Source organism: Macaca mulatta, chromosome 19 (assembly GCF_049350105.2).
Source record: "Macaca mulatta isolate MMU2019108-1 chromosome 19, T2T-MMU8v2.0, whole genome shotgun sequence".
Lineage (NCBI taxonomy): Eukaryota > Metazoa > Chordata > Mammalia > Primates > Cercopithecidae > Macaca > Macaca mulatta.
This window is the reverse complement of record NC_133424.1, coordinates 18526664-18554284: the sequence shown is the minus strand read 5'-3', so window position 1 is coordinate 18554284 and position 27621 is coordinate 18526664. Positions and strand designations below refer to the sequence as shown.

At 50.9% G+C, this 27621-nt stretch overlaps 1 protein-coding gene and 2 long non-coding RNA genes across 4 annotated transcripts in view; 2 read left to right on the top strand and 1 right to left on the bottom strand.

The window, feature by feature from the left end:
• Positions 1 to 787: 787 nt before the first annotated feature.
• Positions 788 to 27621, bottom strand: part of SLC5A5 (solute carrier family 5 member 5) — a 173646-nt gene continuing 146812 nt past the window's right edge. Inside the window, exon 16 of the mRNA XM_077978457.1 lies at positions 788 to 894. The gene's annotated coding sequence lies outside the window, so the exon portion shown is untranslated. The remainder of the gene's footprint in view (positions 895 to 27621) is intronic.
• LOC144336865 (uncharacterized) lies at positions 1845 to 5232 on the top strand. Its single transcript, XR_013409272.1, has 2 exons — positions 1845 to 3577; positions 5151 to 5232. It is a non-coding gene; the product is annotated as an uncharacterized LOC144336865 (long non-coding RNA).
• Positions 13396 to 16918, top strand: LOC144336863 (uncharacterized). Of its 2 annotated transcripts, XR_013409269.1 has the most exons (4): positions 13399 to 13494; positions 13744 to 14334; positions 14791 to 15799; positions 16134 to 16918. It is a non-coding gene; the product is annotated as an uncharacterized LOC144336863 (long non-coding RNA). The 2 variants fall into 2 exon arrangements; XR_013409270.1 differs by lacking the exon at positions 13744 to 14334 and having other exon boundaries at positions 13396 to 13542; positions 14997 to 15799.

Genomic DNA, 27621 nt, shown 5'->3' with positions numbered 1-27621 from the left:
GCTGACCTCAGGTGATTCACCCACCTTAGCCTCCCAAAGTGCTGGGATTACAGGCGTGAGCCACTGTGCCTGGCTGTCATTATAGGAATTCTTTATGTAGGTTTGATAGTATTCCTCCATCTGTTGAGTATATTGCAAATATCTTCCCCTAATTTGTAACTAGTCTTTTTGTTTTGTTTTGAGGTGAAAACTCCCTCTGTGGCCCAGCTGGAGTGCAGTGGTGTGATCTCGGCTCACTGCAACCTCCACCTCCCAGATTCAAAAGATTCTCCTGCTTCAGCCTCCCAAGTAGCTGGGATTACAGGTGTCCGCCACCACGCCCAGCTAATGTTTGTATTTTTAGTAGAGATGGGGTTTCACCATGTTGGCCATGCTGGTCTCAAACTGCTGACCTCAAGAGATCTGCCTGCCTCAGCCAAAGTGCTGGGATTACAGGCGTAAGCCACTGCCCCTGGCACCTGGCCTTTTTTTTCTTTTTCTTTTTCTTTTTTGAGACAGGGTCTCACTCTATGGCCCAAGCTGGAGTGCAGTGGCATGATCACAGCTCACTGCGGCCTCAAACTCCTGTGCTCAAGCAATTCTCCTGCCTCAGCCTCCTGAGTAGTTGAGATTACAGGCACACACTACCATGCCTAGCTAATTTTTTAATTTGTAGAGATGGGGTCTCCCTATGTTGCCCAGTCTGGTCTCAAACTCCTAGGCTCAAATGATCCTCTCCTCTTGGCCTCTCAAAATGTTGGGATTACAGGCATGAGGCACCAAGGCTTGCCCTCGAGTTCACCTCTATTTTCTTTTTTTCTTTTTCTTTTTCTTTTTTTTTTTTTGAGACGGAGTCTCGCTCTGTCGCCCGTGCTGGAGTGCAGTGGCCGGACCTCAGCTCACTGCAAGCTCCGCCTCCCGGGTTCCCGCCATTCTCCTGCCTCAGCCTCCCGAGTAGCTGGGACCACAGGCGCCCGCCACCTCGCCTGGCTAGTTTTTTTTTGTATTTTTAGTAGAGACGGGGTTTCACTGTATTAGCCAGGATGGTCTCGATCTCCTGACCTCGTGATCTGCCCGTCTCGGCCTCCCAAAGTGCTGGGATTACAGGCTTGAGCCACTGCGCCCGGCTTCACCTCTATTTTCTACCAAGACATTAAAGCTTTCTTTTGGGCCAGGCACAGTGGCTCATGCCTGTAATCTCAGCACTTTGAGAGGCTGAGGCAGGAGAATCACTTGAGACCAGGAGTTCAAGACTAGCCTGTGCAACATAGCAAGACAGCAAGATCTTGATCTAGAGACAGCAAGATCCTGTCTCTACAAAAAAATTTAAAAAGAATAGTTAGGCGTGGTAATGTGCACCTGTAAGTCTGAGGCTGCAGTGAGCTATGATCATGCCACTGTACTCCAGTCTGGGTGACAAAGCAAGACCCTGTCTAAAAAAATAAAATAAAAAGGTTAATTTTGTTATATTTTTGTGTGTAACTCCTTAACCCATGTGGATTTTTGTTTTGCATATGGTGTGAAGTAGAGAACCAATATTGTTTTCAACATGGTCTCCCATTTCCCAGATCCTTTTATGGGATAGCCTCCCCTCTCCACTCCTGGGACAGACTCTCTCCTTCTTGAAGCAAAATTCCTGACCTGCATAGGGCTGTCTGTGGGCATTTAATTCTAATCCATTGGTCAATGTGTTTCTTTCTGTGCCAGTATTTTGCTGACTTAATTACAGGCTTTGCCATGGGTTCCAATATCTGGTATGTCAGGTAGGACCGCCCTGTTCTTCTGCAGTAATGCCCCAAGTATTTGCAACCCTCTGCTGCTCCAGTTAAATGTTTCAATTATCATATTGAGTTCCAGGGAAAGCTGTGACATGACTTTAATTGGGATTGTGTTGAAACGACAGAGGGGGAAATTAATTTAATGTGTTTATTCTCTCACAGCTTTGGAAGCTAGAAGTCTGAAATCAAGGTATCTGCAAGATTAGTTCCTTCTGGTGGGTTGGGACTATTAAATGAGTTAATCTGCATCTGTATGAGCCTCAGCCTTCCTGTCCATGAACATGGTATGCCCACCGTCTCTTTAGCCTTAGTAGTCTCTCTCTGCGTTTTGTGTGTGTGTGTTTTCTGGGAGAAGGAGACACTAAGTCTTTATTGGGAAGAATGTCCATCCACCTTCCCTCACTGCAGATGATGAGACATACTCAGTGTTAGGGTACAATGGCAGGTTTTAGCTGGTACTTCTTTTACAAAGCAAGTGGCAGTCAACAACCCCTCAAGTAGTGGTAGCAATCTGTAAACTAGGTTTCAGATTTTTTGGGTGCTATCAGGGAGAGAAGCAGATCTGGCTGGATCCCTCCGGAGTTCTCCTTCTCCATGTCCCCCTCCGGAGTTTTCCTTCTGTATGTCCCATCCCAAGGGAATGTCAGCATTGGCAGTGGCACAGTGAGTCCATTCAGGACACTCAGAATGTTACAGAATGGCTTTCAAACATTGCCCTTGAAGCTGAAGCCAAAGATGGCATCCACCCCCAGCCCATACAGCTCATTGATCAGTGTGGGCTCTGGGGGCACTTCACCAGGAAAAAGAATGACCCTTTCCTGATGGTGGGTCACCAGTATAGTGTAGAGTGGCTTGTTGGGTCTTTTGGGGTCAAAGATGATTGGCTGGTGACCAAAATGTTTGGGATGTCAAGCACAGAGCAGGCTCCCTTCTCCATTATTCCCTGGGCCACAGATGATTGGGACAGCAGCAGGGGCCCTGGACATGGATATGGGAGGATATGCCTTGGCAATGACGTTGAACAGCTGAGCCCAGCCAGTTCTGTAAGTTGGGCCATGCTGGTACTCCTGAAGCAACTCCTCATGCATGGCCTGGGCCCCCTCCTGGTGCAGGAATTTCACTGCTCTGCTTGCCATGACCTCCGAGTTCCTAGAGCCAGTGGAGTTAAGCCACTGTGGCCCCCAGCAGGTGGGTCCTGGACATCCATCTTGCATCATTAATCTCTCTTAATACAGTTTGTGTCTGTTTCCCTACAGGGTTGAAAACACTTTTTGATTCCTTTATTCCTCTTTCTTTCCTTTTTTTTTTTCTTTTGAGACAGAGTCTCGCTCTGTTGCCCAGGCTGGAGTGCAGTGGCACGATCTCGGCTCACTGCAAGCTCTGCCTCCCGGGTTTACGCCATTCTCCTGCCTCAGCCTCCTGAGTAGCTGGGACTATAGGCGCCCGCCATCACGCCCAGCTAATTTTTTATATTTTTGGTAGAGACGGGTTTCACCGTGTTAACCAGGGTGGGCTTGATCTCCTGACCTTGTGATCCGTCCGCCTCAGCCTCCCAGAGTGCTGGGATTACAGGCGTGAGCCACCGCACCTGGCCTTTATTTATTTATTTATTTTTTCTTAGATGGAGTCTCACTCTGTCACCCAGCCTGGAGTGCAGCGGCACAATCTCTTCTTTCTTGATGCAGGGCTCTGTCCTGAGCTTCCACAGCACCAGATGATTTCTTCTCCACTATGTTCCTGATTCTACTAGATTTTCTCGATTTTCTCACACCTGGTATTTCTTCCTTTTTTTTTCACTCTGTCTCCCAGGCTGGAGTGCAGTGGCGCAATCATGGCTCACTGCAGCCTCCACCTCCTAGGTTCAGGCTATTCTCCTGCCTCAGCCTCCTGAGTAGTTGGGATTACAAGTGCATGCCACCACGCCTGGCTAATTTTTTTTTTTTGAGACGGAGTCTCGCTTTGTCACCCAGACTGGAATGCAGTGGTGCTATCTCAGCTCACTGCAATCTCTGCCTCCTAGGTTCAAGTGATTCTCCTGCCTCAGCCTCTGGAGTAGCTGAAAGTACAGGCACCCACCACCATGCCCAGCTAATTTTTGTATTTTTAGTAGAGACAGGGTTTCACTATGTTGGCCAGGCTGGTCTCGAACTCCTGACCTCAGGCGATCCACCCGCCTCAGCCTCCCAAAGTGCTGGGATTACAGGGGTGAGCCACGGCGCCCGGCTCTATTTTGTAGTTTTGTAGCGACGAGGTTTTGCCATGTTGCCCAGGCTGGTCTCGAACTCCTAGGCTCAAGTGATCCTCCCACTCGGCCTCCCAAAGTGCTGAGATTATAGGTGTGGGCCACTGCGCTGCACCCAGCTCCCTTAGGGCCACATTGCTGAGTCCCCAGGGGGGTTCCTCTGCGTCTCTTTGCCTGAGCCACCAGCTCCCCAACTGGGACCCTGAGTCCAGCTTCCAAGTGACCCTGGGAGAGCATGGTATTGGGATCAAGACCACAGGATGCCACCCTGGGCTCCTCGCTCCCAAGATTTTTCTAGAATCTAAGCAGCCCCAGGACTGCTTAGGGGCAGACGTGCAATGGGATGTGACCAGGAACTGGCAGATCCTGGGACATTGCTGCTACTGCCTCGCTGCGGTGGCCGGGAAGTGCTTGATGATTAGCAGTTGGCCATTTGGATGATGACAATGTGTCAGAGTGAGACTTTAGGTTGGCTCACACCAGCGTAAACAAGTGAAGGCAGCTGAGAAGACAGAAGACACTAAATCCAACCTGGGACTTATTTCTCCTGCTCTGACAATGCCCACTGCACCAGGCCCAACCCACCCTGTCCTCACAATGACCCCATGCGCAAGGGGGTGATGAACCTTGCATTCGAGTGGGAGGATCACTTGAGCCCAGGAGTTCGAGACCAGCCTGGGCAACATGGCGAAACCTCGTCGCTACAAAATTGTACAGATGAGGAAACTGAGGCACACATGTGTGTGTTTCAGACTGATGGGCGGCATGGCTCACACCTGTAATCCCAGCACTTTGGGAGGCTGAGGCAGGAGGATTGCATGAGCCCACGAGTTCAAGACCAGCCTGGGCAACATAGCAAGATCCCATCTCTACCAAAAAATAAATAAATGAAAAGAATCATTTTATCCAGATTGATAGTTCTAGGGCTGTTACGCATGGAACCGGAGCCATGGTGCCTGATTCAGTATGGCTGTAACCGCCATACTATCTCCGCTTCTAAACTGACTGCTTTATGGCTGGATCCTCAAGCGATCCTCCTGCCTCAGCCTCCCAAAGTGCTGGGATTACAGGTGTGAGCCATGCTGCCCATCAGTCTGAGACATACAGATGCGTGCCTCAGTTTCCTCATCTGTACAATTGGGAGGCTGCAGTGAGCCATGATTGCGCCACTGCCCTCCAGTCTGGGTGACAGACTGAGACCCTGTCTCGATAATAAATAAATAAATGGACTGTTTTCTCCTTTTTTTTCTGTGTTTCTTTAATGGTGTGGTCACATATGTTTCATGAATGCTTTGAATCTAGCAAGTTAACACTTATAACTTAAAACACAGATGTGTTTTGTTTTGAAGCAAGAAAAAGAACATGAACAGACACATCTGGATAGCTAGGGTATGTAGCAAGAGACCACTATTCATCCTTCCAGAGCTGGAACTAATAACACGAGTTTTCCAAAACAGAAGACTTTGTATAAACCATTGAATTTTTTTTTTTTTTTTTTTTTTTTTTGAGACAGAGTCTTGCTCAGTCGCCCAGCTTGGAGTGCAGTGGCGCCATCTCAGCTCACTGCAAGCTCCGCCTCCTGGGTTCTCGCCATTCTCCTGCCTCAGCCTCCCGAGTAGCTGGGACTACAGGCGCCCGCCACTACGCCCAGCTAGTTTTTTGTATTTTTTTTTTTTTTTTTTTTTTGAGACGGAGTCTTGCTCTGTCACCCAGGCTGGAGTGCAGTGGCCGGATCTCAGCTCACTGCAAGCTCCGCCTCCCGGGTTTACGCCGTTCTCCTGCCTCAGCGCCCGCCACCTCGCCCGGCCTAGTTTTTTGTATTTTTAGTAGAGACGGGGTTTCACCGTGTTAGACAGGATGGTCTCGATCTCCTGACCTCATGATCCGCCCGTCTCGGCCTCCCAAAGTGCTGGGATTAGAGGCTTGAGCCACCACGCCCGGCCTTTTTTTTTTTTTTTAGACAGAGTTTCGCTCTGTCACCCAGGCTGGAGTGCAATAGAGCGATCTCGGCTCGCTGCAACCTCCACCTCCTGGGTTCAAGCGATCCTCCTGCCTCAGCCTCCCAGGTAGCTGGTAGGACAGGTGCCCACCACCATGCCCGGCTAATTTTTGTATTTTTAGTAGAGACGGAGTTTCACCATGACGGCCAGGCTGGTCTCAAACTCCTGACTTTAGGTGCCTCGGCCTCCCAAAGTGCTGGGATTACAGGCGTGAGCCACTGCGCCCGGCCTTCTTTTTTTCTCTTGAGACAGTTTCAGTCCGTTGCCCAGGCTGGAGTGCAGTGGCACCATCACGGCTCACTGCAGGCTCAGCTTTCCGGGCTCAAGTGATGCTTCCACCTCAGCCTCCCAAGTAGCTGTGACTAAAGGCCTAGTCACAAGAACCATTCTGTAACATTTCAGTGTCCACCACCACGACTGGTTAATTTAAAAAAATTTTTTTTGTAGAGACGAGGGGTCTCCCTATGTTGCCCAGGCTGGTCTCAAACTCCTGACCTTAGGTGATCCACCTGCCTCGGCCTCCCAAAGTGCTGGGTTTACAGGCGTGAACCACTACTCCCAGCCTGGATTTTATTCTTATGTTACTTTTTTTTCTCACATTCTCAAAATAAAATATTAAATACATAAATCTTGAGTCAAGTGTATTAAGGTATAACTTATATCCAATAAAGTACAGGTGAATGAGTTTTGTTTTGTTTTTTTGAGACAGAGTCTCACTCTGTCACCCAGGCTGGAGTGCAGTCATGTGATCTCGGCTCACTGCAACCCCTGCCTCCCAGGTTCAAGCAATTCTCCTGCCTCAGCCTCCCAAGACGCTGGGATTACAGGCACATGCCACCATGTACAGCTGATTTGGGTATTTTCAGTAGAGATGGGATTTCACCATGTTGCCCAGGCTGGTCTCGAACTCCTGACCTCAAGTGATCCTCCCACCTCGGCCTCTCAAAGTGCTGTGATTACAGGCATGAACCATGGTGCCCAGCCAAGCGCATTTTTCCTTATGGGGATAACAGTGAGTTTCAGACAGTTACATACACAATGGGGGTGTGGGAATAAATAAAAGTGAGGGACCTTCCTGCAACAAGCCCCCAGGGCTGAGCTCAGAGGGGCCCCAGCAGCCTGAGATGCAAGGTTGGCTAAAGTCCCATTTCATGGCCAGTGCTACTGAGGCTAGAGACAAATGACCCGGTGGGCTCAAATCTGGCCATGGATGCTAGACCTCCATCTTCTCACCTCAAAAGCAAGGATAAGGCCAGGCACAGTGGCTCATGCTTATAATCTCAACACTTTGAGAAGGCGAGGCAGGAGGATCACTTGAGCCCAGGAATTTAAGACCAGCCTGGGCAACATGGCAAGATCCCATCTGTTTAAAAAAAAAAAAAAAGGCCGGGCGCGGTGGCTCAAGCCTGTAATCCCAGCACTTTGGGAGGCCGAGACGGGCGGATCACGAGGTCAGGAGATCGAGACCATCCTGGCTAACACAGTGAAACCCCGTCTCTACTAAAAATACAAAAACTTAGCCGGGCGAGGTGGCAGGCGCCTGTAGTCCCAGCTACTCGGGAGGCTGAGGCAGGAGAATGGCGTGAACCCGGGAGGCGGAGCTTGCAGTGAGCTGAGATCCGGCCACTGCACTCCAGCCTGGGTGACAGAGCGAGACTCCGTCTCAAAAAAAAATAAAATAAAATAAAAAAAAAGTGGCTGGGCACGGTGGCTCAAGCCTGTAATCCCAGCACTTTGGGAGGCCGAGACGGGCAGATCACGAGGTCAGGAGATCGAGACCATCCTTGCTAACACGGTGAAACCCCGTCTCTACTAAAAATTACAAAAAACGGCCAGGCGCGGTGGCTCAAGCCTGTAATCCCAGCACTTTGGGAGGCCGAGACGGGCGGATCACAAGGTCAGGAGATCGAGACCATCCTGGCTAACACGGTGAAACCCCATCTCTACTAAAAAATACAAAAAACTAGCCGGGCGAGGTGGCGAGCGCCTGTAGTCCCAGCTACTTGGGAGGCTGAGGCAGGAGAATGCCATAAACCCGGGAGGCAGAGCTTGCAGTGAGCTGAGATCTGGCTACTGCACTCCAGCCTGGGAGACAGAGCGAGACTCCGTCTCAACAACAACAACAACAACAACAACAACAACAACAACAACAACAAAAAAGGTTTTAGCCTTTCATGGTGACATACACCTATAGTCCCAGCTACTTGAGAGGCTAGGGCAGGAGGATCACTTGCACCTGGGAAGTCCAGGTTGCAGTGAGCCACGATCGTACCACTGCACTCCAGCCTAGGAGACAGAACAAGATCTGGTCTTTAAAAAAAAAAAAAAAAAAAAAAAAAGTAAGAATAAAAGAGAAAGGTGAAGGCCAGACGCAGTGGCTCATGCCTGTAACCCCAGCATTTTGGGAGGCTGAGGCGGGCTGATCACTTGAGGCCAGGAGTTCAATACCAGCCTGGCCAACATGGTGAAACCCTGTCTCTACTAAAAACACAAAAATTAGCCAGGCATGGTGGTGTGTGCCTGTAATCCAAGCTACTTAGGAGGCTGAGGCAGGAGAATCATTTGAATCCAGGAGGTGAAGGTTGCAGCAAGCGAAGATCACGCCATTGCACTCCAGCCTGGGCGACAGAGAGAGACTCTGTCTCAAATAATAATAATAACAATAATAATAATAATAAGTAAGGATAAAAGGGAAAAGGTGGTGTTCATGGGTCACCAGGAGTCCTCAGCAAGCAGTTTTGTCCCTCTGGACCTTTGTTTTCCTGTCTGTAAAATGGGGATGTTTACAGAATCAGCCTGGTGGGGCTTTTGTTGCTATGACTGTCATCCCAGTCCTGGTTCTTGGTCCTGAGTGGGCTCAGCCAGGTGACCCGAAGCTCTGTTTTCTGCTTCCCCGCCCCGCCCAGCAGCCCGAGGCCAAGTCTCCTTCCTCTTGCTCTGCAATGTGGAAGAGGAGGATATACCCGGCCAGCAGCTCAGGAAATTCCAGGGCAGAGGTGGTGTCTGGTTCTGCAGCCTCACTGATCATCCTGCCTCTGCCTAGGCCGAGAATGCAGTGGGACCTTGCGTCCTTTCCCCCAGAGTGGGCAGTGACGATGCCACATCCGCCTGACTTGCCAGGTGATCCAGGCCATCCCAAACTTACCTTCAGCCTCATCAACTGTGAGCTGGCAAATTGTGAAGACAGGTGGAGGTGGCATGAAGACAGCCCCTGAAATCATCACAATGCCTCCCACCCAGGGCCTCAGCACATGCTGTGCCCTCTACCTGGGATGCTCTGTCTCCTGCTTGTAGCTACGAAACCTCTGCCTTCAGGACTCAATAAGGAATCACCTCCACCAGGAAGCCCTCTTGGATTGACCCCACAATTCATTCATTTGAATAAATGGGGACAGGGTCCTGGTAATGAGCATCTCCCTTTGGTAGGTCTTGTCTAGGTTATATATATATATTTAGAGAAAATGTCTTGGCCAGTTGTGGTGGCTCACACACCTGCAATTCCAGCACTTTGGGAGGCTGAGGCAGGTGGATCACTTGAGGTCAGAAGTTCAAGACCAGCCTGCCCAATATGGTGAAACCCCATCTGTACTAAAAATACAAAAATCAGCCAGGTATGGTGGCACATGCCTATAATCTCAGCCACTCGGGAGGCTGAGGCAGGAGAATCATTTGAACCTAGGAAGCAGAGGTGGCAATAAGCCAAGATGGCGCCACTGCACTCCAGCCTGGGCGACAGAACAAGACTCTGTCTAAAAAAAAAAAAAAAAAAAAAAAAAAAAAAAGGACAGAGACAAAGTCTTGTTCTGTCATCCAGGCTGGAATGCAGTGGTGCGATCATGGCTCACTGCAGCCTTGACCTCCTGTGCTCAAGGGATTCTCCTGCCTCAGCCTCCCGAGTTTGGGGCTATAGGCATGCACCACCATGCCTGGCTAAATTTTAAATTTCTAAGTTTTTTTTTTGTGATGAGGGAGGCTTCATCACAGGGGGACCAGGCTTAGTAAATACACATCCAGGCACCCCGTTAACTTTGAATTTCAGAGAAACAACTGTCTTAGTCAGCTTTCTGCTTTGCAATAACAGAATACCACAGGCTGGGTAATCTATAAACAACTGAAGTTTATTTGGCTTGTGGTTCTGGAGGCTGGGAAGTCCAAGATTGGGCCATATCCGGCGAGGGCCTCCTTGCTGTGTTATGACGTGTTACAGGCATCACGTGGTAAGAGAAACACGTTAGAGAGCAAGGGAAGCCCCAAACAGCCTTTTCTTTTCTTTTCTTTTTTGTCAGACGGAGTCTTGCTCTGTTGCCCAGGCTGGAGTGCGGTGGTATGATCTTGGCTCACTGCAACCTCTGCCTCCTGGGTTCAAGCTAGTCTCCTGCCTCAGCCCCCTGAGTAGCTGGGATTACAGGTGTGTGCCACCATGCCTGGCTAATTTTTTGTATTTTTAGTAGAGACAGGGTTTCACCGAGTTAACCAGGATGGTCTCGATTTCCTGACCTTGTGATCTGCCTGCCTCAGTCTCCCAAAGTGCTGGGATTACAGGCATGAGCCACAGCACTTGGCCAGCCTTTTCTTTTACATTTTTATTTATTTTTACATTAAAATATTTTAAAGACAAGTTATTACCCTCTTGCCCAGGCTGGAGTGCAGTGGTGCAATCTCAGCTCACTGCAGCTTTGATTTCCTCCCGGGCTCAAGCAATCCTCTTGCCTCAGCCTCTTGAGTAGCTGGGACCATAGGCCCATACCACCACACCCAGCTAATTTTGTTCTTTTTTGTAGAGATGGGGTCTCACTATACATATATATATAATATATATAATACATATACATGTATCTATATGTATGATATATATTTTCATATATTATACATATATTTTAGAGACATGTATTTGTCTCTAAAACAGAGACAGGGTCTTGCTCTGTCTCTCAGGCTGGGGTGCAGTGGTGCAATCATAGCTCACTGCAGACTTGAACTCCTGGGCTCAAGTGATCCTCCTGCCTCAGCCTCCTGAGTAGCTGGGACTACAGGTGCATACCACCACACTGAGCTAATTTTTAAATTTTTTGTAGAGACGGACTCTCACTATGTTGCCCAGGCTATTCTCAAACCCCTGGGCTCAAGTGAGCCTCCTGCCTTGCACTGAGGTTACTGGTGTGAGCCACTGTGTTCATCTCAATCTCACTTTTTTTTTTTTTTTGAAACGGAGTCTCGTCCTGTCACCCAGGCTGGAGTGCAGTAGCACGATCTCGGCTCACTGCAACCTCTGCCGCCCTGGCTCAGACAATTTTCCTGTCTCAGTTTCCTGAGTAACTAAGATTAAAGGCATGTGCCACCATACCACGGTAATTTTTTTTTTTTTTTTTTTTAGAGACGGAGTCTCGCTCAGTCGCCCAGGCTGGAATGCAGTGGCGCGATCTCGGCTCACTGCAAGCTCCACCTCCCGGGTTCACGCCATTCTCCTGCCTCAGCCTCCCAAATAGCTGGGACTACAGGCGCCCATCGCCACGCCCGGCTAAGTTTTTGCATTTTTAGTAGAGACAGGGTTTTACCGTGTTAGCCAGGATGGTCTCGATCTCCTGACCTTGTGATCTGCCCGCCTCGCCCTCCCAAAGTGCTGAGATTACAGGTGTGAGCCAGCGCGCCTGGCCAATTTTTGGTTTTTTAGTAGAGGTGGGGTTTCACCATGTTGGCCAAGCTGGTCTTGAACTCCTGACCTCAGGTGATCTGCTTGCCTTGGCCTCCCAAAGTGCTGGGATTACAGGCATAAGCCACCGTGCCCCGCCTCCTATCTCACTTTTTCTTTTCTTTCTTTTTTTTTGAGACAGAGTCTCACTCTATCCCCCAGGCTGGAGTGTAATGGCGCGATCTTGGCTCACTGCAACCTCTGCCTCCTAGGTTCAAGCAATTCTCCTGCCTCAGCTTCCCAAGTAGCTGGGATTACAGGAATCTGCCACTGCACCCAGCTAATTTTTGTATTTTTAGTAGAGTCGGGGTTTCACCATGTTGGCCAAGCTGGTCTCAAACTCCTGACCTCAAGTGATCCGCCTGCCTCAGCCTCTCAAAGTGCTACGATCATAGGTGTGAGCCACTGCGCCCGGCCTCCAATCTCACTTTTATAACAAATCCATTCCCACAATGACGAACCCACTCCAGAGATCGAATCACCTCTTAAAGGCCCCACCTCTCAACGCTATTGCTTTGAGGATTAAGTTTCAAACATACGAACTTTGGGGGACCATACAAACCACAGCAACAACCCATAATATTTTTTTTTAGTGTAAGTATATCCCGAATGTTACATGGGATATACTTATACTAAAACCAAATTCAATATTGATCTGAACATCACATTTAGCCAAGTAGCCTATATTTTATCTGGCAACCTAGCTTCCTCATCATGCACATTTTATAGATGAGGTGGCAGAGGCCCAGAGAGGTTAAGTAACGTGCCTGAGGCAGCACAGCCAGGGATGAGCAGGAGATGGGTCCCAGAGCCTTCAGGGTTGCCTCATTCCCCACCCTGGCTAGAGGTGGCTGCAGGAGAGAAGTCCAGTTTTCCAGGACCTCAGTACTCTGTAAACACCTGGAGAGGTTCCAGTCCCATCTGCCATCTGGATTTGGGTATCTGGAAGTGGGACTGACTCATCCCCTGTAAACAGCCGGTCTTCTGTCACTGTAAACAGCTGGCATCTGGAGACACTGTCACAGTGCCCAACTCGCAGTGTGACTTCTCCATGACCCGATACTTTGCTATCAGCCTGTCACTCGATACTTAGTAAACAGTGTCCTGAGAGCGGACAGTAGTTGGTGGTTAGCGGTGCGGTCCCGAGGCCCCCAGGCAGGGTTGGACTTAAACCCAGGTCCTGACACCTGATTAGCCATCAGCGCTTGCTGTGTTCTGATACTTTGTAAAAAAAGATTAATCCTGATACTTGCTACCTGTCAATGATCAAATGCTATTAGCCATAAACCTGTCCTCATATTTTATCAGCTGGTAACTTTAAACAAAGTTCTGAGACTCTGTAAACACAAATCATGACACTTATGATCCATCGGGGTTGGCAAACTTCAGCTTTAACCATGAACCCAAAACAGTATTCACTTTTTTTTCCTTTTTTTTTTTTTAAAGACAGAGTCTCACTCTGTCACCCAGACTGGAGTGCAACAGCGTAATCTCGGCTCACTGCAACCTCTGCCTCCCAGGTTCAAGCGAATCTCCCACCTCAGCCTCCCGAGTAGCTGGGACCACACCCAGATAATTATTGTATTTTCAGTAGAGACGGGGTTTCACCATGTTGGCCAGGCTGGTCTAGAACTCCTGACCTCAAGTGATCTGCCTGCCCCAGCCTCCCAAAGTGCTGCTGGGATTACAGGTGTGAGCTACCATTCCCAGTTCCTTTTTTTTTTTTTTTTTTGAGATGGGTTTCACTCTTGTCTCCTAGACTGGAGTGCAGTGTCTCGATCTCAGCTCATTGCAACCTCCACTTCCTGGGTTCAAGCCATTTTCCCGCCTCAGCTTCTGGAGTAGCTGGGATTACAGGTGCCTGCCACCACGCCTGGCTAATTTGTTTTTGTTTTTGTTTTTGTATTTTTAGTGGAGACAGGGTTTCACCATGTTGGCCAGGCTGGTCTCCATGGCTGGCCCTGGCTCCCTCCTTTTTTTAGAGACAAGATCTCTCTCAGTCACCCAAGCTAGAGTGCAGTAGTGGGATCATAGCTCACTGCAGCTTCCAACTCCCAGGCTTAAGTGATCCTCCCACCTCGGTCTACTGAATAGCTGAGACTACAGGCATCCCAGCTAATTTTTAAAACTTTTTGTAAGGATGGGGAGGGGGGTCTCCCTTTGTTGCCCAGGCTGGTCTTGAACTCCGGACCTCAAATGGTCCTCTCACTTCAGCTTCTCCAAGCACTGGGATTACATGCGAGAACCACCGTGCCTGGCCTATGTTTTAAAATGACTGAAAAACTACTGGAGGAAGACTATTTCATGACAGGTGAAAATTACATGAAATTCACACTTCAGTGTCCATGAACAAAGTTTTCCTGGGATACGGCCATGCTCACTTATTTGTGTACTGTGTATGAATGCTTTCAAAGAGCAGCAGAGTAGAGTAATTGCAAAAGAGACTGTGTAGCTGGCAAAGCTTCAAATATTTCCTATCTGGCCCTTTATAGAAAATGTTTGCCAATTCCTGATCTAAGCTCTTGGGCAGTCACTGTTCTTTATATTGAATTTAATACCCTGTTAATAGTCAATGGTCCACAGTGTTCACATGCAATGCAAACTGTGAGTCTTTTTACTTTGTAAAAGTCACATCCTAGGCCAGGCATGGTGGCTCACTCCTGTAATCCCAGCCCTTTGGGAGGCCAAGGTGGGTGGATCACCTGAGGTCAGGAGCTCGAGACCAGCCTGACTAACATGGAGAAACCCTGTCTCTACTAAAAATACAAAATTAGCCGGGTGTGGTGGCACATGCCTGTAATCCCAGCTACTCGGGAGGCTGAAGCAGGAGAATCGCTTGAACCCGGGAGGTGGAGGTTGCAGCGAGCTGAGATTGCGCCATTGCACGCCAGCCTGGGCAACAAGAGTGAAACTCTGTCTCAAAAAACAAAACAAACAAACAAACAAAGTCATATCCTAATGGGTGTGGCGGCTCATGCCTATAATCCAGCACAGTGGGAGGCAGAGTGGGAGGAATTGTTTGAGTCCAGGAGTTCGAGACCAGGCTGGTCAACATGATGAGCCTTGTCGCTACAAAAAATTAAAAAAAAAAAAAAACTTAGCCAGGCGTGGTGCTGTGTGCCTGTAGTCTCAGCTACTTGGGAGGCTGAGGTGGGAGGATCGCATGAGCCCAGAGGTCAAGGCTGCAGTGAGCCATGATTGTACCACTGCACTCCAACTTGGGCGACAGAGTAAGACCCCATCTCTACAAAAAATAAATAAATTAGCTGAGTGTGGTAGTGTGCGCAGTCCCAGCTACTCGGGGGGCTGAGGGGGGAGGATCGCTTGAGCCCGGAGGTTGAGGCTGCAGTGAACCATGATTGCACCACTGTACTCCGGCCTGGGTGAAAAAGCCAGACACTGTCTCTTAACAACAACAACAAAAGACATATTCCGCCTGATGTTCTCACATAATTAATGCAACAAACATTTGGTTTCTGACAGCAGTTAGTGTGTCCTGGGACTGTGTCAATGGTCAACACTGGGAAACATAACCAAGATGAGACCCAAAGAGTGACTGAGAATTAGACAAAGGAAAAAAGATCTTGCCACACTCAGGCTGGACTGTGACTGCTGAGTTGAGGAGCCGGACTTTCCCCTGAGGGTAATAGGGAGCCATGGAGGGTGTGTGAGCAGAGGAGGGACATGCTCAACCTAGACAGAGGGACGGGATTGCTTCTGGCCTTGGACATCCCTTCTGTGCAATGGGCTGAGGTGGCCAAAATAAAGACCTTTCCAGGCCTGGGGTCTGGAAGGAAAGGGCACTTGGAGTTGTGATGTTAGGACTTCGTGGGAGAAGCCAGTGTGCAAATAACTGAGCAGGGACTTCTGTTCCTCCCCTGCCAAGCAGGCTCCAGGGGCTGCTCACACAGTGTGACCTGGGGCCAGGAGGCTACGGATGAGGCCAGAAGACTCCTCTTTAGGAGCCCAGGACCAGTGGCTCAGGGTCTCACTTCGAGCTTCATTAATCCATCATATACTAACTGAGCAGTTACTGAGGGAGGGCCCTTGTCTTCCACCTCCCCATTCCCGGCTCTCTGCATCTTGTGCAGGCTCCACACTCTCATTTATCACAGTGCATTTATTTATTTATTTATTTATTTATTTATTTATTTATTTATTTTGATGCAGAATCTTGCTCTGTGCCCCAGGCTGGAGTGCAGTGGCGCGATCTCGGCTCACTGCAAGCTCCGCTCCCCCGGGTTCACGCCATTCTCCTGCCTCAGCCTCCCGAGTAGCTGGGACTACAGGCGCCCACCACCTCGCCCGGCTAATTTTCTTGTATTTTTAGTAGAGACGGGGTTTCACCGTGTTAGCCAGGATGGTCTCGATCTCCTGACCTCATGATCCGCCCGTCTCGGCCTCCCAAAGTGCTGGGATTACAGGCTTGAGCCACCGTGCCCGGCCAGTGCATTTATTTTTATATTATTTCTTTATTTTAGAGATAGGGTCCCATCCTGCTGGGGTGCAGCGGTGCAATCACGGCTCACTGCAGCCTCAACTTTCTGGGCTCAAGCATTCCTTCCACCTCAGTCTCCCCAGTAGCTAGGATACAGGTATGTGCCACCATGCCTGGCTAATTTTTTTTTTTTTTTTTAGTAGAGATGGGGCTTCACCACGTTGCTCAGGCTGGTCTCAAAATCCTGGCCTCAAGCGATCCTCCCATCTCAGCCTCCCAAAGCGCTTTATACAGGTGTCAGCCACCACACCCAGCCAGGAAATTTATTGAGCACCTACTGCATGCTATGACCCGCCTACTTGGAGCTCCCAGTACAGAGGAGAGGTGGAAGACAGGCTGTGATCCTGTCAATACATTGTAATTACAAACCGTGAGAAGGGCAAGGCAAGGAATTAAAAGGAACTGAGAGACAGAATAGGGCTGCTTTTGTGAAAGAGGTGAAAGGGGCTGAGCACGGTGGTTCACGCCTGTCATCCCAGTACTTTGGGAGGCCAGGGTGGGTGGATCACTGGAGGTCAGGAGTTCGAGACTAGCCTGGCCAACCCGTTGAAACCCCGTCTGTACTAAAAACACAAAAATTAGCTGGGTGTGGTGGCACATGCCTGTAGTCCCAGCTACTTGGGGGACTGAGGCAGAAGAATTGCTTGAACCTGGGAGGCAGACGCTGCAGTGAGCCAAGATCATGCCACTGCGCTCCACAAAAATTAAAAAAAAAAAAAAAGAAGAAGAAGAAGTGGAAAGGTCTCAAAGGAGGAAATTATTAAACTGACATCTTCAGGAAGAGAAAGTGCAAGCTTTGTAATGAGCGAGGGGAAGAGCTATCTGGGCAGAAAGAACAACACGTAGAAAGGCCCTGAGGTGCTGGGTGCGATGGCTCACGCCTGTAATCCCAGCGCTTTGGGAGGCCAAGGCGGGCAGATCACCTGAGGTCGGGAGTTCGAGACCAGCCTGTCCAACATGGAGAACAACCATCTCTACTAAAAACACAAAATTAGCTGCACGTGGTGGCACATGCCTGTAATCCCAACTACTTGGGAGGCTGAGGCAGGAGAATCGCTTGAACCCTGGAGGCAGAGGTTGCAGTGAGCCGAGATCACGCCATTGCACTCCAGCCTGGGCAACAAGAGCAAAACTCGTCTCAAAAAAAAAAAAAAGGGCCCTGAGGTGACAATGAACCTGTTGTAGACCAGTCGTGGTGGCTCACTCCTGTAATCCCAGCACTTTGGGAAGCTGAGGCAGGAGGATCGCATTTTGAGATCAGCCCTGGAAACACAGGGAAACCTATGTTTCTACAAAAATAAAAATAATAACAAAATAAAATTACAGACATGGTGGCTTATGCCTGTAATCCCAGCACTTTGGGAAACTGAGGCAGGATGATCACTTGAGTTCCAGAGTTTGAGACCAGCCTGGCCAACATGGTGAAACCCTGTCTCTACCAAAAATATAAAAAATTGGCCAGATGTGGTGGTGCATGCCTGTAATCCCAGCTACTCTGGAGGCTGAGGCAGGAGAATCACTTGAACCTGGGAGGCAGAGGTTGCAGGGAGCCAAGATCTTGCCACTGCACTCCAGCCTGGGTGACAGAATGAGACTCCATCTAAAAAAAAAAAAAAAAAAATAGTTAGCCGGGCATGGTAGCTTGTGTCTGTGGTCCCCGATGGCTGGGAGGCTGAAGCAGGAGGACCACTTGAGCCCGGGAGGTCGAGGCTGCAGTGAGATATGATTGCACCACTGCACTCCAGTCTGGGCAACAGAGTGAGACTGTCTCAAAAAAAAAAAAAAAAAAGGGGGGGCCGCTGCTCATGTCTGTGATCTCAGTGCTTTTGGAGCTGAGACAGGAGGATTGCTTGAGTTCAGGGGTTTGAGACCAGCCTGGACAACATAGTAAGATTCCGTGTCTAAAAAAATACAAAAATTAGCTGGGTGTGTGGTGGTCGACCCAGCTACTCAGGAGGATGAGATGGAAGGATAGCTTGAGCCTAGGAGGTTGAGACCACAGTGAGCTATCAGGGCACCACTGCACTCCAGCCTGGACAACAGAGCAAGACCCTGTCTCAAAATAAATAAATAAATAAATAAAGCCAACATCAGCAGCTGAATCAGGGCTGATCCGGGGTTTCAGAGGCCTTGGGGCCACCATACAGGTTCTGCCGGCCCAAATCAGTCCCAGCACACACCAGCCGCCGCTGCTGACCGTCACACAGGCTTAACACTTAGACTCAGACTCAAAAGTGCCCCAATCAAGCCACTGTCTGCTTCCCACATTGGCTGAGATCCACGGATCCATGTTCTAGCACAGGCAACGGGTGTCTGCGCACATGCCTCTGGGCAACGCCACAGGTGGCCCAACACACACACACACAGGCACACGCAGGCGGGTCCAGCTGTATTCCAGGCCGCCTGCAAACACGCAAACACACACGTGCCTGCCCACACCGCCGCAGCACGCGCAGAGACTCAGGAAGCGCAGCAGGGGGCTCCCACGAGAGCCAGTTTCCTGTTTTCAAAGAGGCTGGGAACTGCTAACGGCATGTTCCAGACAAGCCTACCCCTCACCCGCTGCCTCAGCACCCCTATGCTACCCCACAGACGCTGCACCCACTCTGTGTGCAGTCCTTACCCTGACATACAGCGAAGTCAAGCTCCAGATGACGAAACTGAGGCTCAGAGGGGCGCGGTCCTTTGCCCACGGTCACGGTCACACAAGGAGGAAGAGGTGGTCCCAGAGCCCAGACCGGGAGCTCCACCCTGCATCCCTCCTAAGCACCATGGCCAGGGGCCAGGGGTGGGGTGGGGGGTGGTGCGGTGGTTCACCGATGGGGACACGCCCTCTCCTGCCTGGACTGTGGCCTGGGCCTGGTCCCTTCTGGGTCACAGGCTTCAGGGGTCATAAAGCCCCAGGCTCTTCTGCCTCATGTACCCAATCCTCCCTATTCACCACCCCCTGCCCATCCTGCCTGTTTGTGTCCGTAAAAGAAAGCGCTGGCTCTCAGCCCCGGTTCAAGGATTCACGTGGCCTGGTTCACCTGTATCACAAATATTAACGGACAACTGCTGGCCACCAACAAAGCAGACCCGGTCCTGCCCTTAGGGGGCTTGTAGGTGGGAGAATTGAGCACAAAGACAAATAAACACATCTAAGCCGGGCATGTGGCTCACGCCTGTAATCCCATCACTTTGGGAGGCTGAGGCGGGCAGCTCACTTGAGGTCAGAAGTTCAAGACCAGCCTGGTCAACATGGTGAAACCCCGTCTCTTTTAAAATACAAAAATTAGCTTGGCGTGATGGCGGGCGCCTGTAATCCCAGCTACTCAGGAGGCTGAAGCAGGAAAATTGCTTGAACCTGGGAGGCGGAGCTTGCAGTGAGCCAAGATCGTACCACTGCACTCTAGCCTGGGCAATAGAGCAAGACTCCATCTCAAAAAATAAATAAATAGCCGGGCGCAGTGGCTCACGCCTATAATCCCAGCACTTTGGGAGGCCCAGGCGGGTGGATCACCTGAGGTCAGGAGTTCAAGACCAGCTTGGCCAACATGGTGAAACCCCGTCTCTACTAAAAATACAAAAAAATTAGCTGTGCATGGTGGCGTGCGCCTGTAATCCCAGCTACTCAGGAGGCTGAGACAGGAGAATCGCTTGAACCTAGGAGGCAGAGGTTGCAGTGAGCCAAGATCGTGCCACTGCACTCCAGCCTGGGTAACAGAGCAAAACTCCATCTCAAATATTAAATAAATAAACACATTTGCAGATGCTTCTCTATGCTCCAGCCCCATGGACCACTGGGGTGGCTGAGGACACGCCTAGCTCCCACCTGCCTGCTGTGGTTGTACAGGCGGTTCCTTCTGCCTGGAATGCCTTTCCCTAGTTCCTCTTCATCCATCAAAGCCCCAACTCCAATGCCCTCTCTTTCTGCAAGGCCTCTCAGGACCCTCCAGCCTTCAGCTTTCCCTCTGGCTCCACCCTGATTCCACGGGGATCTGGGGTTATGTGAGTCCTGCTCTGCTCTTTGCCAGTGTCCTTAGGACTCTCTGATCCACTGTCCTCATTATGCGTCCAAGATGATTTTCCTTACTTCTGGGCCTTCTTCCAGGGAGTCTCCAAACTCGTAACATGATTGGCCCAGCCAGGATCACGTGCCTACCCCTGACCCAATCCCTGTGTCTGTGATAACAAAAGGCTCTAATTGGCCAGGCCTGGTCACATGACCACACAGGAAACCAGGAAGTAGATCTGGGTCTTTCTGAGCCTCAGAAAGTAGGGCAGGGAGCCGGGCATCATGGCTCATGCCTGTAATCCGAGCACTTTGGCAGGCCGAGGTGGGCAGATCACCTGAGGTCAGGAGTTTGAGACCAGCCTGGCCAACATGGTGAAACCCCGTCTCTACTAAAAATACAAAAATTAGCTGGGCGTGGGGGCAGGTGCCTGTAATCACAGCTACTTGGAGGCTGAGGCAGGAGAATCTCTTGAACCCAGGAGGCGGAGATTGCAGTGAGCTGAGATCGTGCCACTGCATTCCAGCCTGACGGACAGAGTGAGACCCTGTCTCAAAAAAAAAAAAAAAAAAAAAAAAAAAAATGTAGGGCAGATAGACATTCCCCCAGACCCCTGTGCTAAGGACTTAGGGGATCCCCTTGCCTGTACCATCTTGGCTGGGGGGCCTTGGCCAAGTCACTTGTTCCCTGTGTCTCAGTTTCCCCACTTGTCAATCAGGCCCAGCAGGGTTGAAGTGTTGGAGCACAGGGTGGTCCATCCCCTCTCTGATCGTTCTTGGGCCAAGTCCTTTTTACCCCGCACCCACGCCCTCATCTCTTATTGTTGTCTTCTGTGGATCCTCCCAGATAGGGCCGCCCAGTCCAGATCAGGCCACCCAGCCCAGCGTGGCAGGCACTGATGGCCACCGGCTGAGTCACCATTTCCTCCTGGCCCCTTGCCCGGGCCCGATGCTTTCTGGGGACTTTCCTGAACATCAAAAACAAGGTGTGGGGGGTGACTCCCGGGTGGGGGAAGCGAGGGCAGAGACGTGTAGTGTTTGGATAGGTTTGTGCATATCTGGCGTGGGTTCAAAGCCCACATCTGGGCCCCACCTGTAGGATCCGGGCCATAACCGCATTGCCCTAGGAATTGGGGGACCTCACATGTGAGCACCCCATGAACACCACATGCCCGGCTGCTTGTGCCCGAGTTCACTGGCTGGTTTTTCTGTGTTGCAGAGAGGCTTAGTGTGCGTGTGTGTTTGCACGTGTGTGTGTACATCATGACTGCCCTGTGCCTGGAGCCCAGTGACAGAGAGGCCCAGCCCCTCGCTCAAAAGGTGCGTCTGAACTCCAGCCGCCCCTGCCCCTCAATGCACCCAGCCCCTCTCTCAGAAAGGTACATCTGGTGGAGAGAACTCCCTGGACCAAGGCAGGGGGGCTTGGAGAATCCTGGTGCATTGGGGTGCAGGGGTGGTGGAGGCAGGGCGAGGCAGGGGTGGGGTAGGTCAGGAACTGGGGAGCCACATGGGTGAACCTGGGTGGGCTGAGCTTTGGGAGGAAAAGATGTCAATTGTAAAAACCTTCACTGAGCCGCCTACTGTGTGTTCGGGATGCTGGGACACAGTGGGGCCCTGGTGTAATAGACACCACATCAACAAACGAGTGAATATGTAACCCCGGGGAGGTGGGGAGGACCAGGAAGTTAAATGCACTGGGGCAGCAGGAGGGGAATTCGGGGTGCCCTGGCCTAGGGACAGAGGGGACTTACTGAGAAGGTGATGTGAGGTCTCAGATGTGCAGGCGGAGGAGGTGTTGGGGAGATCTAGGGAGACGGAGTGCCAGGTGGAAGGCACGGCTGGTGCAAAGGCCCTGAGGTGGGCACGAACTGGCAGAGGGGGTTTGGCCTCATTCAGGAAGGTCTAACCCCAGAGCAGGACGGGGAGCCATCAGGAGGCTGTGCTGGTGGGGCCACCAGGACAAGCTGTCCTGTAACTAGAGCTCAGCAGGAATGCGTCCCCCTCCCACCCCTACCCCCACCCCACCCCTGGCGCTCTTTGCTTGGGACAGAATGTGCTGGGTGGAGAGGCTGGCGGTGGCCGCGCCTGGTGGCTGGAGCGGGGAGGCTGGAGGATTCCTGAACAGTGGCCCGGCAGGGCTGGGCTCCCTGCCAGCATGGGCGGGAAAACAAGCGGCAGGCGCCCTGACTGCTTGTCACCCCTTGTCCCCCAACTGGCCGGGCCAGGGCAGGCGGCAGAGATGGTGAGAGAGTCAGGGACCCAGAGAGATAGAGAGATGGTGGCCAAGAGAGATGGTGAGTCAGAGACAGAGGGAGACAGAGACAGGGAGACAGAGACAGAAGTACAGAGGCAACAAGACTGAGAGACGGAGATAGTAAGCAAGAGAGACATTGAGAGAGAGACAGAGATGGGAAAGAAAAGATGGTCAGAGTCAGAATGAGACAGACAGAGACCTTGAGAGATAGAGACCTGGCATTCGACTCTCTGCATGGGGGACACGTCTGACTCTAGGGGGTCTTGGGAGCAAGTGCAAGGGGTGACACCTCCACCCCCATCAGAATCTTCACCCGAGCTGGGCACGGTGGCTCACGCCTGTAATCCCAGCACTTTGGGAGGCCAAGGTGGGCAGATCACCTGAGGTCGGGAGTTCAAGACCAGCCTGGGCAATATGGTGAAACCCTGACTCTACTAAAAATACAAAAATTAGCTGGGTGCGGTGGTGCATACCTGTAATCCCAGCTACTCAGGAGGCCGAGGCGTGAGAATTGCTTGAACTCGGGTGGCAGAGTTTGCAGTGAGCCAAGATTGAGGCTCTCCACTCCAGCTTGGGCAAGGGAGTGAGACTCCATCTCAAACAAAACAAAACAAAAATAAATAAATAAATAAATAAATAAATAAATAAATAAAAAGGAGGCGTCTTCATCCACATCAGAGTAGGCAGAGCAGCAGTCCCCCAGTCACTTAGTCAACCACCCTCATGCCTGCTATATGATGCTGGGGCTGGGGTCAGAGCCTGGACCTGGCCCTGCCCACAGAGCGTCAGACAAATAAATGAACATCTAGGTAGTAATTTCAGAGCGTGATGAGGGCTAGGAAGACTACAGAGCAGAGAGACAGGAGAGGGAGTGATGGAGTGGGTGGCAACTTTGGCCAGGAGGTTGGAGTGGCTCTGAAAACGTGAGGCCAGAGGGTAAAGAGAAACCGCCAATGGGGGAAGAGCCTTTTCACAGGGGAAATAGTACATGAGAAGTCCCCAAGGTAAAAATCATCTTGGAGGGCCAGGCGTGGTGGCTCACACCTGTAATCCCAGCACTTTGGGAGGCCGAGGCAGGTGGATCATTTGAGGTTAGGTGTTCAAGACCAGCTTGGCCAGTAAGGTGAAACCCAGTCTCTACTAAAAATACAAAAATTAGCTGAGCATGGTGGCGCGCACCTGTAGTCGCAGCTACTTGGGAGGCTGAGGCAGCAGAATCACTTGAACCTGGGAAGTGGAGGTTGCAGTGAGCCGAGATTGAGCCACTGCACTCCAGTCTGGGCAACAGAGAGAGGCTCTGTCTAAAAATTAAAAATAAAAATAAAAATCAGCTTGGAGTGTTTGAGTAGCAGACAGGGAGGGATGGGGAGCTGGAGGGAAAGGAGGGCAGGGGGTCTTACGGGCCTATAGAGGTGCGGGGTTTGTTGTTATTATTATTATTTAAGAAAAATTCTTGCTGCGTCACCCAGGCTGGAGTACAGTGGTTTGATCACAGCTCACTGCAGGCTAGACCTCCTGGGCCAAGTGATCTTCCTGCCTCAGTCTCCTGAGTAACTGGGACCACATGCCATCAGGCCCGGCTGATGTTTACTTTTTTTTTTTTTTTTTTTTTTGTAGAGATGAGGTCTCACTCTGTTGACCAGGTTGGTCTCAAACTCCTGGCCTCACGTGATCCTCCCACCTCAGCCTTTCAAAGTGCTGGGATTACAGGCATGAGCCACTGCGCCCGGCCTTATTTCATGTTTGATAGAAATTGACCACCTGCCTTTGGGCTCCCTGGGCCCCTCCCCGGGAAGTTCAGGAAGTTTCCTGAATTGGGACTACCTGGGCCAGCTTTATCCTGGTTGTCGATCATCTGAACCGGAAAGTTCTCCTTCTGTCGGGATCAAGTTCCCCATAGCTGCAGACTCAGGAGTCCTGAGGACACCGGGCGTCTTGTCCTCCCACCCCCGCTGGGCGGAATCTTTTGGTCGCACTGTACCCACATCCCTTGCTGGAATAAATACCGTAGACTCTCCTCTGTTTGGGAACATGGATCTGGAAACTGATACCTTATGTCTTGCACACCCCGCGTGACAAAGAACTCATTTCCTACTGAGACTGTCAGTTCGGCTTCTAGTGACTGTGTTGTAGGAACGCTTCCCCTCCGCCTGGACTCTGGGACCTCCCACATATGGCATGCTCCAAGCTCGATGCCAGGTCAAAGGAGGTCTCGGTGGACCTTAGGACCAGGGGTAGCAGGAAAGGAGGGCTCACCCTCAGGCCAGAGGAAGGAAGTGATTGAGGACTGTGGCAGGGTGTGAGGGGTGGGTGTCTCCCAGAGTCTCAGATGACAAAACAGGCTCAGACACAAGGTGACCTGCCTGGAATCACACAGAGAGCCAAGTCCTAATGCAGATCTCCTCGTGTCCAGTCCCTGGGTCCCCCCAGTCCTCATCCCTGGCTCCTGGCCCCGACAATGGCCACTCCAGCCTGCCAGTTAATTTCTGCTGCCTTGGGCAGGCTGACTGGGACATCCTGGGGTATCAGACTAGGGTTTTTTTTTTTGAGACGGAGTCTTGCTCTGTTGCCCAGGCTGGAGTGCAGTGGCACGATCTCAGCTCACTGCAAGCTCTGCCTCCCGGGTTCACGCCATTCTCCTGCCTCAGCCTCCTGAGTAGCTGGGGCTACAGGTGCCCACCACCATGCCCGGCTAAGTTTTTGTATTTTTAGTAGAAACGGGTTTCATCGTGTTAGCCAGGATGTCTCGATCTCCTGACCTCGTGATCCGCCCATCTCGGCCTCCCAAAGTGCTGGGATTACAGGCATGAGCCACCATGCCTGGCCCAGATGAGGGTTTCAATAGGGCCTTGCCCAAACTTGGAGGGGCATGAGGGCTTAGGTGGGACAGGTGGAGCTTCAGCGGGAGCTTGAGGGGCACAGTATCATGTGGCCTGAGGGGGGCACGGACACTGGAGTCTAAGGGGCAGTGTTTATATATATTTTTTGAGACAGGATCTTGCTCTGTCGCCCAGGCTAGAGTGCAGTGGTGCGATCATAGCTCACTGCAGCCTTGACTTCCCAGGCTCGAGTGATACTCCCAACCTCATCCTCCTAAGTAGCTAGAATTACAGGTCCACACTGCCACACTTGCTTAATTTTTTATATTTTTTGTAGAGTCAGGATCTTGCTATGTTGCCCAGGCTGGTCTCAAACTCGTGGGCTCAAGCGATCCTCCTGCTTTGGCCTCCCAAAGTGCTGGGATTTACATGTGTGAGCCACTGTGCCTGGCCCAAGGGGCAGTTTTGAGTGCTGGCTGTCTCAGTCCTGACTGTGGGACCCTGGGTGGAGCATCTCTCTTCCTTCCTTCCTTCCTTCCTTCCTTCCTTCCTTCCTTCCTTCCTTCCTTCCTTCCTTCCTTCCTTCCCTCCCTCCCTCCCTCCCTCCCTCCTTCCTTCCTCCCTCCCTCTTTCCTCCCTCTTTCTCTCTGCCTCCCTCCCCCACTTTCTTTTCTTTTCCCTTCCTTTCCCTTTCCTTTCCTTCTTCTTTCCTTCCTTTCCTTTTTATTTTTTTCAGAAAGGGTCTCACTCTGTCACCCAGGCTGGAGTGCAGTGGCACGATCTCGGCTCACTGCAGCCTCTACCTCCCAGGTCCAAGCGATTCTTCTGCCTCAGCCTCCCGAGTAGCTGAGATTACAAGTGCCTGCCACCACAGCTGGCTAATTTTTGTATTCTTTTTAGAAGAGACAGGATTTCACCATGTCGGCCACGCTAGTCTCTTTCTCTTGAGCTCACTATCCCCACCAGTAACTCCAGAAGAATGACAGCCCCATGCCACTAGGGCCACCTAACAGCTCCGTGGGTTTTCAAAGAAATCCTTGAACACGCGTGTTCTTAGCAGCAAGATTCACTATAGCGAAGCCATGGAAACAACCCGGGTGTCCATCCGCGGATGAATGGCTAAACACAATGTGGTCTGTGCAGACAATGGAATATTATTCAACCAGAAAAAGGAATGATACATGGTACAATGTGGATGAACCCCAAAAACATGCTGAGTGATAAAAGCCAGACACAAAAGGCTACATGATTCCATCGATGTGAAATGTTCAAAACAGGCAAATCCATAGAGACAGAAAGTGGATTAGTGGTTGCCAGAGGTGGGGGAGGGGGAATGGGGATTAATCACTAGTGGGGACGGGGTTTCCTTTGGCAGGGATAGAAATGTTCTGGAAATAGATGGTGGTGATGGTTGCATAACATTGTAAATAGCCAGGTCGGTTGTGGTGGCTCATACCTGTAATCCCAGCACTTTGGGAGGCTGAGGCAGGAGGACTGCTTGAGCCCAGGAGTTCGAGACCCACCTGGGAAACAAAGGGAGATCATGTCTCTACAAAAAAATAATCAGCTGGGTGTGGTGGTACACACTTGTGGTCCCAACTACTTTGGGGGGCTGAGGCAAGTTGATCTCTTGAGCCCAGGAGTTTGAGGCTGCGGTGATGGGGCCATTGCAGTCCAACCTGGGCAACAGAGTGAGACCATCTCAAAACAAAACAAAAGAAACATTATGAATATACTAAATGCTACATTGTAAAGTATACTAAATTGAACACTTTCAAATGGTGAATTTTATAATATGTTAATTTCACCTCCATAAAAACAAATCCAGGGTTAGGCATGGTGGCTTACGCCTGTAATCCCAGCACTTTGGGAGGCTGAGGCAGGCAGATCACCTGAGGTCAGGAGTTTGAAACCAGCCTGGCCAACAGGTTTCTATTTTTTATTTAAAAAAATAGAAAAATGGCCGGGCGCGGTGGCTCACGTCTGTAATCCCAGCACTTTGGGAGGCCGAGGCGGGTGGATCACGAGGTCAGGAGTTCGAGACCATCCTGGCTAATATGGTGAAACCCCGTCTCTACTAAAATTACAAAAAATTAGCCGGGCGTGGTGGCGGGCGCCTGTAGTCCCAGCTACTTGGGAAGCTGAGGCAGGAGAATGGCGTGAACCCGGGAGGCGGAGCGGAGCTTGCAGTGAGCCGAGATTGTGCCACTGCACTCCAGCCTGGGCGACAGAGCGAGACTCCATCTCAAAAAAAAAAAAAAGAAAAAGAAAAAGAAAAATTAGCCGGGTGTGGTGGCGCATGCCTGTAATTCCAGCTACTTTCGAGGCTGAAACAGGAGAATAGTTTGAACCTGGGAGGCGGAGGTTGCAG